At 41.8% G+C, this 14,903-nt stretch overlaps 1 protein-coding gene and 1 long non-coding RNA gene across 4 annotated transcripts in view; one reads left to right on the top strand and one right to left on the bottom strand.

Annotated features, from left to right (window-relative positions):
- Positions 1 to 7,821, bottom strand: part of ARNTL (aryl hydrocarbon receptor nuclear translocator like) — a 53,180-nt gene extending 45,359 nt beyond the window's left edge. The window contains exon 1 of one of the 3 annotated variants that reach the window (XM_037401604.1): positions 7,797 to 7,821. The gene's annotated coding sequence lies outside the window, so the exon portion shown is untranslated. The other 2 variants (XM_037401605.1, XM_037401603.1) reach the window with 2 other exon arrangements.
- A 289-nt stretch (positions 7,822 to 8,110) lies between these two features.
- LOC119154211 overlaps positions 8,111 to 14,903 on the top strand; it is a 71,634-nt gene continuing 64,841 nt past the window's right edge. Inside the window, exons 1-2 of the long non-coding RNA XR_005106376.1 lie at positions 8,111 to 8,694; positions 13,231 to 13,348. This is a non-coding gene — a long non-coding RNA (uncharacterized LOC119154211). The remainder of the gene's footprint in view (positions 8,695 to 13,230; positions 13,349 to 14,903) is intronic.

The raw sequence follows: 14,903 nt of genomic DNA, 5'->3' as shown, positions 1-14,903 counted from the left end.
AGGATACACAAATAGAAATGGTTTGCCAGGAAGGAGTTGGAGCGTTGATGGATTGCCCATAGCAATCCAGTTCAGATGATCACCAAAACTACTGTCCAAATTCATCCCGCTTTCAACGAATGTTGCAAAGGATTCACGTTACTACAGGACAACTGCTGGGCACCAAAACCAGAGGATTCTTTTTGGTCATGGGTTTTTGCTTTTTGCCCTGCCCAAGTACCTAAGCACAGCTTTGGTAATACTGCCCTGAGCCACGGCATTTACCACACAGGTCCCTGAAAGTCTGCAAAAATTCATCGGTCAGACTGGAATTCTTGGGAGGAAGACAAAGGACGCAGCCACAAACTCACCCAGTGGCAACAGCCATATACAATTGTTAAAATTTGCTCCAAGCTGGTTAGACTACAATCTCTTCTGGGATCAGGAATGTAGAAACATCAGTGTCTATAACAGCCAACTGCTGTAACGTTCTCCTCTCTTCCACCCCTCTCCCCCCATCACCTTATTCTTGATGATGACAAAAGCATTAGAGAAAGACAAATAGAGTTACTCCAGCTAAGAAAAAGCAGGCATTTGCTATGGAAGAGTCTCATGGTCAGATCAGATGAATGAAGTAACCCCTGTCCTAGTTTAACAAATAATGCAAGTACAGTAATTGAGATCTCTTTATTGCTAGCTGGGATATCTTAAACAGACTGAACTAGATTTTTAAATGCTCTAATAGTGAAATATCCATCTTTCTTCAGACTGTTCCTCAGCCAGACAAGCTGACCAAGATGTACGTCTCTGATGTGGAAAAACAAAAAAATATATATATAAAGCCCTAGAATTTCTAACAGAAGTGAAACAGAAAATTCCAGCATAAATCCAAACTACCATAAACTCATTGATCTGATTTCTCTCTTCCTATTGGAAACAGGAATATCTAGTTGCTGGCCTTGTATTTCTAAAACACAAATAACTTCCAGAACTTCTAGAATTTGCACCCCAATGGCATAGCAAGCACTTAACACTTTGAACAGATTATTCATCAACTATCAGAGCACTTCAAGCAACTCCAATGTTTCTATGTGTCAAGTCCCTCTAAGAAATCACTTAACTGACAGGTTTCTAAAATAAACTGTAATATTTAAAGGCTAGTTTGATCATTGCAGCAAAATATTTGTTTCAAAACAGAGAAACAGGAGAAACCCTTAGAAAAACCCAAAACACCCACAACACTATTTGTAATAAAAAATTTCCAAGCTAATGCACAACTTCTAGCATACATACTTCACAGGATTTTTCACTAAAAATGGCACTCTGAGAATGAAGGGCTGTAACATACATAATTTAAAATTTCCTGATTTCACAAAAAATCGCTAAAATACTATGTAAAACATGTTACTCTAAATAAAAGTTCTGTAAATTTTGACAGCATCCAGCATCATAAAACTTTACCTAGATTTTAAAAATTAAGGTGATGAAGATTTTCAAAACTCACAAAGCCATAATAAACTGGAGATAGATTAAAACTACAGTATAACGTTACTCTAGAACAGTAAGTTTGCATAATGACTGATAGAACCTCAGAACATTAAGAAAAAAAAAACCCAACTAGATACCAGAGCCTTCTAAGGTCAAACTCAAGTTTAAATTTCTGGATTTATGAGTTTGGGCCATATCTCAAGTGTAACACAAAGATATTCTAAAGTATGTTGACAGCACAGTGTTAATCTGACTTTTTTCATTAACACACTGAATTCATATCATCTGTAACAAACCAATTTGTAAACTCAAATTCAAAAATTACATGACATGACTTGGCAACAAAACATACTGGGAAAGGGAGCAGAGGAAGAAATAGGCATCCTGTTTCTCAGTCAACAGTTCTAGAACTGCAAACTGGAAAACCCAACATGGTCAAGACAAGGTCAGAAAACACATTCTAACATAAACCTCAAAGCCTAACAGCTGATTTTTTTGCAACATATTCTAGACCACAGAATTTCTCTCTGAAAAATGACTAGGCCATTCAAGTCTATGAGCAAAACAAATACTATTTTAAAAGGTTACACTAAAACTAACATGCCAGTGGCCAAACTGCATCATAAAGTCCAAATCTCAGGGGGATTTAAAATACAATTATCAGAGGTCCTTGAGCGAAAGGTAAAAATAAAAGCAGAACTCAAACCAAAGCCATTTTGCTGTCAGTCTCAACACAAGCACAATGGATACACGCAACATAAAAAGTAATAAAGCTCTTCCCCTTTAATATATAATTTCATTTCAAATTGGGACAGAAGTCCTAAACTTCCCAACGCTCTAAGAAAAATCCATAGATAACAGAGAAATCCATTCATAACAAGAAAAAAACCCAACCAAACTAATTCAAGGAAACTATAAAACTAACACCTATAAAAGACTGAAAAAAACATTTTTCAAAAAAATTTAGAATGAAAGTTACTAGTTTTATTTTCTTGTGTTTTTTCTAGGAAAAAAACTTTTCCTTCTCACTTCACTCCATTAATATTCTGCAGCACACCATTATTTGGCAATTCCTACCAAAGTCTTTCTGATCTTGTCCTTTTTTGTTAAGACAGACTAGAAAACACAAAGCTACCTTAAGGAAGCTTATGAGATAAAAAGAACCTCAGATCAAGAACAACACTCATTTCTGAGTTCTCCGATAGTCTTATTTCATTCTCCCTCCAAAACCTGTATCAATCCCAAATGGCTAAGACTAACTTCAGAGTTTTCCAAGTAGTCTTGGAAAGTCAGTCAAGACCACATCCAATCTTTAGAACACATGGATTCCATTAACTTATTTTTAGCTGACACAGTAAGGAATCAAGGCAAACGGCTGCAACTGAAAAGCACATACGACCTACTGTATAATGCCTTCCTATGAAAGTGATTTGAGGGCCATGACGCCAATACACTCTTGCTTGAGAACTGCCAGACATGTTCAAACTGCGGTTGGAAGATGTATTTCCATCACAGCCGCACCAAGTAAGGACTGTTAAGGATTTAGCAGTATGTTTGGTGCTTCCTTTACACAAGGTGCCACTAAACTGCCTGTACCTGTGGGAAATAGGGCCTGCTAACATTTGCAAGCAAAATACCGTCAAAACAAACATGAAAACTACAACCCTCTTCCTTAACTGCTCATATGTATATGAATGAGCTTCTGTAAAATTAGAGACCATCAACACCTTAGACCACTAGAAAAGCAGCTTGTTATTTCACCATTCTAAAAGCCTGCCAACGATATTTCTTGCTCTATAAGTAGCCTACTGGCACCATTCCTTACAGAAGACCAACCTACTAAACTACAGCATGGCTTCAGCTCAGGGTCACAAGTTGTTCTAACACCAGCAGCTGACCTAGAAGTGTGTCTGACATCAGAGACACTGAATAACAGCTTCTCAAATGGCAGGAGACTGAAAAGGTTACAAATTCTGTATGCGTTGGCTAAGAATTATCTTTTTGCAGCTGCAAAGGAGAAAAGATGACCTGAACATAGAGAAGAAAAATGAATCCTCGCAGGCAAGGAAGGGGCAGGGAACACACACAATCCTGCACTGTACAAATGATGAAGACATTATGAGCCAGCTCTTGAACTGAGTTAAACTATACATCCACTACAGGAATTTTAGCAACAGTTAAAATAGATTTGAAGTAATATCAAATGCAACAGAAACTATCTATATTCTTTGGGACAAAGATTGAAATGTCAGACTGTTTTTTTAATTAATGAATATTCCAGAATAACAAAGCCTGAAGATGCTGTTTTGATCAGTGTTCTGCTGCAGAATGGATTAAAAAAGAAATTACATTTCTCAACATCTGGTGAAAGATCAGGTTTCCAAGGAGATGAAGTCTGGGCCTTGGATAAGTAGCCTTGCTGCATTTTTCCAACGAACTGAGGTAAAAAAGGCAGGTGGAATACGCACTTCATGCCAGCAAGCTATTCAATTTAATACCCACCTCATTCAATGTAAAGTTCAATTAAGTATACACCACAGGTTATCTGACAGTATTCAAACTGATTAAATACAGATACAAACAATTTGACAATTACAGCTGGGATCTCATCCTCCCACAAAAAAAAAAACCAACAAACCCCAAACCCAACAAAACTTAAATAGGCTTTCTATATAACTCAATATACTAACTCTTATAAAATGAAGATACTTCTCTTTTTAAGAACATCAATTTGTGTTATGTTCCAGCATCTTGAGTTTCACCCATGTAACACCACAGGAGCAGGCAAAAGTCACCAGTCTGCGCTTTATCTAAACCTGGAACATGTTTACTACTACAATGCAGAACTACCACATACATACATATATATATATATATATATGCACATACATAATACACAGACACACATCAGGCAGAGCATACTTCTGCTTTAGTTTAGTCTGTTATCTAAAAATCTATCTATAGCAACTCTTAAAAAGACTGAAAGACCAGATCAAAAGCTCTTTCGATGCTTTTGAAAATGCCATAAAACACCTTATTTGCATCTTCAAGCACCTCCAAAAGATAGACTCCTAATTTCTATCGGCTTGTCAAGCAGAGCTTTCAACAGCTAAGCACAAAAGTTGATGCTGAGTTCCAGTCAGTATCATCTCAGCAACTACATTTATCAAAATCTACTGGTTTAGTCTGATATTTTCCAAGTATGATGACAGCCAAAACCAAAGGTTTCAAACAATATTTAATGTATTAAATAGAGAAACCTTAAGTATGAAGGTTTAGTATTAAGAAATATTAAGCATTCTGTAAACTTACTGGGAACAACGAAGCTATGTAAGCCTAAATATATATATTTATTTTGGGCTTCTTTTTGCAGTCATTTGCATAGTATATGCCTTTACACATCTTTTATTGAGAACAACTAACTTGAGAGAACTTCCTAATACCTGGGGATACAGGTAGCTGCATTTTACTGCTTTTCTGCCCTCTTGCAGAAACAGAACTATGTACAAAACTGACGTGATAACGGTTAAAAATGAAAAGCATACAAGTTACAGTACTAAAAAAAGGAAGTCACTAAAGGATGCACCAAATTTGCTGTTTAACTTACCAACAATGTATTCCTTCATGTCTTCCTGTACCTCCTGTCGAAGTGTAACCATACACACAACTGACTCCGAGCTAAAACCAGCTTAAAATACTGAATTTTAGCATGAAAACAGCACTTCTGCAGTCATCTAAACAAATTAACCTACATGTCTCTTGGTATTCCCAGCATGCTTGATATCAATTCACTTTGAAAAACAGTCTTACCCATCTGCAGTACACAGGCTGCAGCTATCACACCGCATCTCAGCTTTGTCATCGTAGTCTTGCATAGCATTAAGGAACTCTGTGTGACTTTAAGCTTTGCCAAATAAATCCAACTAACGTTCACTTGTTCCTATTCTTGGTTTCCCCAAAAGAATCTTTGAGACCAGGTATTTGAAGAAGAAAAAAAAAAAAAAGGAAGTCTCCAGTAAACCAGTAAACCCCTACAAACATCACCTCCTAATACATCCTTAGCAATGGTCCCCAAAGACAGCAAGCTTCTTCATAGCAGGTGGTGACAGTGGTGTGGTAGCAGGCTCTAACTTCAGCTCTGGCTTTGTGGAATCCCACTTACAGCCAAGGTAGTTTACCAACACCCCCGTGTCTGCCCAAAGGGCCTCCTAGGGAAGAACAAAACAGCTATCCTGAGGTTCTTTGCAGTACTTTCTTGTCTAGGCAGTCTCCCAGCGTACTTCCCTTACAGCCCTTGAGCCTATACAGTGCCGCACACAACTATCATGCAGACAGGCAGTGGAAAAGCAGTGTGGAAGAGAACACAGGATAAAACAGCACATTAACCTATAACCACCATACTTTACGGGGTTATTTACACATTTCATTGCTACAAGCAGGCACAAAAAAAAGCCATGAATGGTCGTAAGAAATAGAAACTCACAAAGCTTCAGAAGTAGTGAAGACTCTCCCTTAATAGGCAACTGCTGTTTATTCAGATGAGAGGGCTAGTTTCTGACACACTGAATAGCTATTTAAATTTGCATATTCCTAGAGCATACAAAACATACATTCTTTCCAGGGCAGCGATTAACCTCAGCCTTCTGCAAGACCATGCACAGAGGCAGTTTGCCAGCATTAATAGTTAATTAAAACAACCAACCTTTCTTCTTTCCCCTACAAACTTAGCTGCAGCCTGTGTACTACCAGTTGCTCCCATTTAACAAGTCTTTTTGATAGAAGACAGACTAAACAGACAGGGCATGTATTTTAATACTAACCTACTAAAAAAAAAGAGAAAATGTAGTTTCATTTTTAATGTTCCTGGCCCAGCATTTTGAAAACAATTCTACTTGGAGACTGAATGAATTCTGAGAAGAGATTAGATTGAAATTAGATTCTAAATTGGAAATTGCTTAAAAAGATGATCAATTTCTGTGATTGACCCTTTATCCCTCAGACACTAAGAAAATAAGAACCCTTGCAAGCATATTTGCTTCAAAAGCAAGGAAAAACACCCACTTGCTTCTTCACCGTTATTTTCAAGTACTAAAAATCTTTCCAAAACTGTTATAATTGAGGCACCGGAGCAACAGAAACCTCAGCAATTAGAAAGGCAAAGCCATTCCCCTGCCTGCCCCGGCGCAAAGCCCTGGTCCGGGGCAGCCACCGCAACATTCCCAGTGCCCTGCACTCACGTTGAGGAAAACCGTTCGTTCCCCCTTTGACAGCAGGGACGCACCTACCAGAAGGAGCCCGAGCAGCGCCAGGACGCGCGGGTGGCCGCGAAGCCTCAGGGGGCCACCGAGCCACAGGGCGAGGAAGCCCCGCGCCCCACACGGCGGGACCGGCCACCGTGCAATGAGGCCAGGACCCACAGCCAGCCCCGACCGCCACCCCGGTGCGGGGCCTGGCCGCGGGCTAGCTCCATGGCAAGGCAGGGCACGGCACCCGACGTACCGAGAGCCGCGGGGCGGGCTGCGGGACAGAGGCGCAGGGAGCCCCGCCTGTTGCAGGGGAAGGGGCGCCAGCGGCTCTGCCCAGCGACTTGCCCCAGCCTCCGTGGCCCTGAGAAGGAGACTCCAACACGGCAGGAGCCCGGCGCTGCCTCCGCCGAGCCCCCGGCCCGCCGGGTCTGCCCTTCTCCCCCCGCTCCGCCCCGCCGGGGCCGCCCGCCAGCGGTGCCCCCGGCCCCCGCTCTGCCGTCGGGCTCCGGGCGAGCGGCCGCGAGCCCCGGGCCGCCCGCAAACGGCCCCGCTGGCGTCCGCCCCGTCACCTCCGGGTCCCGCCACACCGCCCGGGCGGCCCCCGGCCCGCTCCCGGGGACACCGCGCAGCACCGCCGCCGGGGGACCCACCGACCCCCCCGCCGGCCCGGCCCCCTCCCACCCGGCGAGCCGCAGCCCCCAGCCCCTCCCGGGGCAGGTAGCTCCCAACGGCCTGCCGGAGCCGGCGGCTCCGCCGAGGTGGCGGCGCGGGGTGGCCGCGCACCGGCCTCCCGCCACGCTGCAGGGGGACGCGGTCTCCTCAGGCGGGGGCGCGGGCCAGCCCCGCCGCCGCCGCCCTCCCGGCGCTCGCCCCCCGCCCGTCAGCGGCTCACCGCCAGCTCCGCGAGCCCCTTCACCGCGCCGCGCCCCGGGGAAGGAGGAGAAGGTGGGGGGGGTGGGGGTGGGGGGGGTGGTCGCCGTCCCTCGGCAACGCACTGCACGCCCGGAGCGGCGCCCGGCGCAGGCAGCCCCCGTCCCTGACCTACTTTCCGCCTGGCTTGCCACCCAACGGCGCACCACTAACCTACTTTCCAGCCAATGGCACCCTCCTCCGGCCCCAGACCGGACGCGCCCACCCGCCAACGAGCGAGCGGCTCCCCGGCAGCCTTGCCCAATGGCCGACCAGCAAGCAGGCAACGCCCGCCCTCCTGAACGGCAGCTAATCCCCGGGCGCCCCTGCAGTGGGAGCCAATCAGGAAGGCGGTTGGTAGTTTTGATCCCGCCCCCAGCCGAGGGCGGAGTTGGTGGGCGGAGGGAGGGGCGCGTGCGCGGTGATGGGTTGGGGGGGGGGGGGGCCAGTAGAGCTGTGGGGGACCCGGATGTGGCGGGCGCGGCGGTCGTGTGGTCGCGGGTTCCCTCAGCCGGGCGAGTGCTGTGGGCAGCCGCCTCTCGCTCCCTTCCCCGCCCCTGGGGCTTGCCCGTGGTTCTGCGTCAGTCGTGTGACGCTGGCCTGGCCGTGACGTTACCTCTGGAGGTGTTAAGGTCACACGGCGGCCGCAGCGCCGCTGCCTCTGGCGGGAGGTGTTGCCTCTGCCTAGGCCTCGCCTCCCTCAGTGGCAGCAGCGCGGGGGCCAGTTCGCTCCCTGGGGGCCTGAGGGAGCCAGGCGTTGCTGGCAGCCGGGCAGGAGGCACTGCTGCCCGGCTTTGGCCTGTTGGTGCGGGCTCTCCGCCCCTGCGCTTCCCTAGCGCGGAGTCACCGCCGTCGCCTTGTGGGGGCACGTGCTTTTTAGCCCGCCGCTGCCTCAGCTGTGTCCATAGGCCGCGGCATCACTCCTGGTGTTGGCAACCTGCCTTGGTAGGTCCCGACCTGTGCCTGCCTCACGTCTGCATACGCAGACCTGTATGCAGTGTCGTGCCCGTAAATCGATGTTGCACCGCAAGCTTTGTGAGTCCTCGCACAATAGCCTCACAGCACCCATCAGGTATTTCAGAAGTGTGTTTATAACGCTGCAATTAGTTTTGTTACCATAAAAGCTCCATCATCTCCCAGTGCGATCATATAATGGGGATGATTGGACACAGCAGTAATTTTACCCAGCATGTGAAAAAGGCTAGTGGTGGAACATAGTAAAGCCATCTACTGTACCATGTTACAGTCTAAATTTAGATAATCCACGCAGCCGTGTGGAATGTGAAGGGGATGTGTTGCAAGAACATAATCACAGCATAGCTGCTTTCAGATGCAAGCATTTGCTAAATGTGATAGTATTATTGCTACGTCAGATTATCATTGCCACATTATAATTGCCTTAACATTTCCTGTCCTGTTTTGCCACAGCACAAATGTTTGGTTTACATTCACTAGTATAACATCACTGGAGAAGCTTGGGTTGCAGCATTATCACATTGCAGTGTGATTGTGGTTATTCCAGTCCACTATTGCAGAGCATGAAGTCATCCTATGACAGCAGCAGAATTTGGTTTCTACCTAATTAAATTGGGGCTACAAAAGCAACAAGTGGCCCCTGCTGGATGCAAACTTCCTGTTCACATCAGGATATTCCTACTCGATGAAAAACCCTCCAGCAGCATAGGTTAAATGAAATACCATACATTAGCAAGATGGAAATGTATACCATAAAGGAAAAAGAGAAAATGCCTCTTTTTTTTCCCCCGCAGCAACTGTTTTAGTGGTGTTGCTTTGATTTGTTTTAAGTGCACAGAAGTTATGGAGGTGGAGAAGTCTCCTTGACTACTTCTTTCTCACAAGTCTTTGTAGTTTTCATCATTATTTCTACCCACCTGTAGAAATAATGTTCCTTATGGACTCAATCGCATACAGTCTGTTTTAATGAGCCCAGTGGCTGTTGTAGGGAATGATGCCAAGAGTAATGATCTTTAGCTATTTCTGTAGGAAAGCAGCTTAACAGGCCATATGTCATATTTCCCAGTAAATGATTGTTTTGAGTTGTTTTTATGCTATAGTTTCTATTCATGAGATATTAAAGAAAGTAACAGCATCTGGTTAGTCAAACTCCAGTTTTCAGCGTATGATGACATGTATCAATACTGTTCTGCACCTTTCTGTACAATAGATTTTCTCTTTAAGTTCAGTGCAGGGAATTTCTTTCTGTAGGTTAATAAGCATGTTATGGGTGACTATGATGCTTTAAAATTTTAAGGGTGCAAAGTTTATCAATGAGGAGCTAAGAAATGACAGTTTGAAGTTTAACAAGACCTGAGTTCAGCTACTGTTGCCAGAAGAGTGTTTGCATCACCATTCTACCATGCATTTCTAAACACAAAAAGCATATAGAAGAGGTTAGGCTTGAGCAACGATAGAATACTTTCTCCATGAAGAATATTACTTGAAGAAGCACTTGAAACTGAGATCATGGCACAAAATGTGGAAGCTACTAGAAAGACCAGCTCAGTTGTGTGCTCTGCTCAGGGCGCTCTGCACAGGTGTGTCTGATACATCAAAAGCATTTCCTCATCCAGTTAAATCTCACTTGATTAATTTCAGATTTTATGCTTCTTTAAAAGCAGGTAGTAAATTAGGTCTTAAGGAGAAATTGAGCTGCCTCCTTAACTATGTTAATGTGTTAATGGTTACACCATATTTAAACATCAGAATTCAGACTCATTACTGGCTTAAAATTATGATTTAAAAGCAGAAAGAGAGTATGCTATGTGCGGATTGTACTGAAAAATGTGTCTTATTAATAGAATTTTGGAACAACTAGCCTATATTCCAACCAAATGATTTTCTTTACTGTATTCACTTTTAAGCGTTACAGTAACCACTTTCCTGGTCTTAGGATTTTGACTTTGTGTCAAGAAGAGTAGATACGATCGTCATTAAATGCAGTCTAAGACATAATAAGGCTACGTGTCAGTGGTGTTTAGAATCTGCAATATTTCATTAATTTTTTTAATCAAGATATCTTATTCCATGCACAAAAAGGAACTAGTTTCTCAAACGATAACCCAAAAACTGATACGTTTTTTTGTTTGTTTTTTTTGGGCAGGGGTTGCCTTCAAAGAGTCCCTGATATATCTCTGGAACAACAACAGATGTTCAGAAGTAACCAGCCAAATTAGTCCTTTGATGTTTTAGTTGTGTTTTCTCTGAAACGTTGTTCATGACCCTGATTACAGATATGGAGGGACACATTCTCTGCGTCTTTGAAGCACAAGTTTTTGTAATAGAGTTTGGAGATAATATTTTCTGTGTTTATTTTTTAATGTCTTCCCAAATATGCCCAAGATGTGTTAGATATTTTAGCACCTAACTCTGAATCCAGCTGCTTTACAGCATTTTAAGCAGCTGCTTTTTATTTATAGGGTTTCAGACATGCAGTATTAACTTGCCAGTCTTATCCTTTTATCCAATCTCTTTCTCCATTTGACACTTGACAAACAAGCCATGATCTTACCTGCAGCAGGAGAAGTTATGGCTCATAGAAAATTAGCAAGACTTAACAACTTGAATACCTGGATTTCTTGTTCTGTCTATACTTCAAAAAAACAGACATACTGAGCCGTATTTCTCACCCTGTTACACAAAGCTCGTGCCATGCTTCAACCCAGTTACAGAAGAAACTGGAAACTATGGCTTGGACTGTTTGCAGAGTGATGCAAAAAACCTCATAGTGGTGGTCTATTTACCACGGTCTGTCATGGCTCATGTGGCTGGCTCAAACCTCTTCAAAACAAAAGTTTTGTCTTAATGAGCTATTGCTTACTCATTCTTTTCATGGTTCTTTAAATTCTTGAGTTATTACAACACCTAAGCCAGGGGAATCTTGGGTTTTCTGCTTTTGTTCATGTAAACACTTGTTACTTTAAAGAGTGTACCTCCTAACACAGTATTTCCAAATTTGAGCATTAAAAATTCTAAATATAAGGCAATACATGTTGACTTTTTCATGTGCCTGCTTTCTTCTGAGCTTTTTAAAATCCAGCCTTCACTTTCCCAGCCCTGGTTGTAATTTCAAGGGCTAGATGGTTGTTTCAGACAAAAGGAGAAGATTCTTAAACAATCCATGATTTCAGCCTTGGGGTCTCTAAGAACACCGATGAATATTCTGAGACTCAATAGGAACTCACAAGAGTTGGCAATCCAGTATCTGGCAGCATTAACAAGAACAGGAAGAAGAATGTAATGAGGAAAATGAGGCTAAAGCCAGGGAGTTAAGAAATTCTAAGTACTTCTCTGCAATATTTTTTCAATCTTTAAGGAAGGCTCAGGAAAAAGAATTTCTATCTTTATCTGGATTCAAACTCAGTGGAGGTCAAAGCACTTTCAGAGTTTTTACTTCATTAAAAAATATATGGAATTTAATTAGTTTTTTAGAGACTGGAAGTCTGAATTTGAAGTAGACATGGTAAATATTAAATATGTTAATAAAATTTTGGTGAATAAAATAGTTCAAAAGTCTCAAAGGCTGCAGCCTTTGCAAATAACATTTTTTCCATTAGGGACTTGTCTTCCTACATTGTTGGTTTATTTTTTCATTTTTCCAAAATTTTATTAAAATGTTTACTGAAGTTATATTTACCATTTTTGTTGAGAAAAAAAATATCTGTATCCATTCCTGGAGTAATTTTGATTCAACACCATATTACTTTTTTTTTTTTTTACGCATCATTTAAAAACCTGGAGTTAGGTGGTGTGAGATTCTTGCCTCCCCACAAAAAAAAAATATTACAAATTCTAGAAGCCATTTTGTTAGAAAAGATTTAGAACAAAGACAGTCTTGCAATTTCTGGCTGCATTTCTTCAAGATTTGTTGAGGACACTAAGATTCACAATAGAGTTTTACTGCCTTTTTTTGGTAGGGGGTGTTACAATTTTCTATGGTCCATTGGTAACTGCATCTTTGAATAGCATTAATCTGTTTCTTACTAGCAAGGAAAGATAGAGCCTTTATAGCTCTTTTTTTTTCTTTTTTTCTTTTTTTTTCTTTTTTTCCTTTTTTTTCTTTTTTGTATCTGTCTTGCATTCTTATAAGAGTAGTGGCAGCTTCACTTGAAAAGTGGTATGAGAAAGATAATCTTTCTCTCAGAATAGTGAAAAAAAGGTCTGTTAGTAGTTGATGCATTTCAGGAAAGTAACAACACTCCACTATGGTAGGGTAAAGCTTAATTTATTATTGGAATAAAGCTTTGTTTAAGAATTGCAAAATCCATCAAATCTGTAAGCTAAATTTTACTGAGTAGCCAGAACAAGGCAGTACTTACGCAGCTTTGACTTGAAATGATGCTAAGTATCAGTGAGAAAAAAAGCAACAAGAAGGCTTTTCCCTTTGATAAGGAAATGAACAGAGAAAGCTTTTCAGCGTGTTCTGGATTTGCTTGTTTTAAGGGGTAAATAAGAGGCAGAATCAGTTGAACAGGAAGGGATAGCTGGAACTCCAAATATTATTTAAATATTTGAAGAGTAACTTTTTTTTTAACAATTAATAGCCACAGACTGTATTAATTAAATAAGTATATTATCCCCCCTTTTACAGATTGGAAGAACAGGCCTGGAGATTAAATGAGTTGGCCAGGGTTACACCCAGACAGGAAGTCAGACACAAAGCCACAATTAAAACTGGAATACCTCCTGGCAGCCTTCTAAAGAATTTGGTAAGCCACTCAGCACCTCTGGTTATTTTTTCATATCAGTTACACAAAACATTTTAGTTGTTTTCCAAATGCAAGGAAAACATGATGCTTAGGACACATACTCTGAAAAGAAGCTATGAGGTACTTAAACATTAGGGGCTTGATTCTATTTTCAGTTAGTGCAGATAACTAATAAAAGCTTAACAGTCCATGGTTTTATTAGAGGATAGTACAATTTGGATCCATTCCTTTAGGATTCCCAGATTGCCAGGCTATAATATGACAATGGGACTGTGATTTTATTTTTTAGCATTTCATCTTGTAAATATACTAGACCTCATTCTGAAGTTTTTACTTAATTCTTACACAGTTAAAATTCTGCGTTGATTTCCTACTGATTCCATCAGGCATTTGGAGTAAGGCCTGCAAGGTTAAGCACACGGCATAGGTCTTACTTCGCCTTAAAATCACGTGTTTCTGTATTCTTGACAGTGGTTTAGGGTAACATGCTTTCGAAGAAGTGGTTGGCTGTCTACAGCAACCATCTTCTCAAGAGAAAGAGCAATGCATCTTTATGTTCAGCATGAGCTATGACTTCTCCATTGTCTACAGACAATTACTGAAGTAGTCTATTAATATTGCTTTGATATATATTAACATTAGGCAAACAACATTTTTGTTGCCAGAGAAAATGCATGCCAATTTAAAAACGGAGGAAAAGCAGACTATTTCTGAGGCTTATGGGCATATCAACCAGTAGGTGTGCCTGGTGTGTTGTAAATGGGAAAGGTGGGAGGACTCCGTCTTGTTATTAGTACATGCAGAAAGACAGGAAGTACTTAGGGAAGGTTTCCCTCTTGTTCTGAGTTCCAGGAAAGTTATTCAGCCAAACACATGAATCACAAAGCAGACTAGAAGGGAGTTTCTCTGTGGCATGAAAATAACAACTGCATTTTAAAGCCTGAAAAGTCAAACAATTTGGTGCTTTTGTTCTGCTGCAGATTTTTAATGGAAAATAACAACCCCAGGAATATTTGGCAATGGAAAGTCTTAGTGCATGAAATCTGAAGTTTATATAAGAGATACCATCTTACTCATCATCTGCTCTATTTTAAGCCCTGCTCAGCATGAGGACTTTCATTTTGTGATCTATTTGGACAGCAGCTGGTACGTTAGAGTTTTACATTAGCTGACATCTTTACAATCTAAAGGATACTTAACATAATCCTGTAAAATCTATTCTCATAGTTCTGCTCAGTCACTCATATTCCATCTTAGTGTGTTGTCTTTTCCCATGTACATTTTCCGTCCATTTCATGTTAAAAATAATGTCAGTGTATCAACTGTATTAAAGTTAGCCCACTGTAATGTTTTGCTGAGATGTGATCAAAATATATATATATACAGCATATGCCATAAAATGGATGTGCCATTTCAGTGACTGAAAAAGGCAACAAAAAGGAATCCATAGTAACATATGTTGGGGATAAATTCCAGCGACTAGCACAAATAACAGAAAAGACAGTATGTGTTAATTAATTATATACAAAGACAAACTACATACATGACTTATATT

This window comes from Falco rusticolus, chromosome 10, assembly GCF_015220075.1.
Source record: "Falco rusticolus isolate bFalRus1 chromosome 10, bFalRus1.pri, whole genome shotgun sequence".
Taxonomy (NCBI): Eukaryota; Metazoa; Chordata; class Aves; order Falconiformes; family Falconidae; genus Falco; species Falco rusticolus.
Note: the sequence above shows the minus strand (reverse complement) of the source record. Positions and strands in the feature narration are given on the sequence as shown.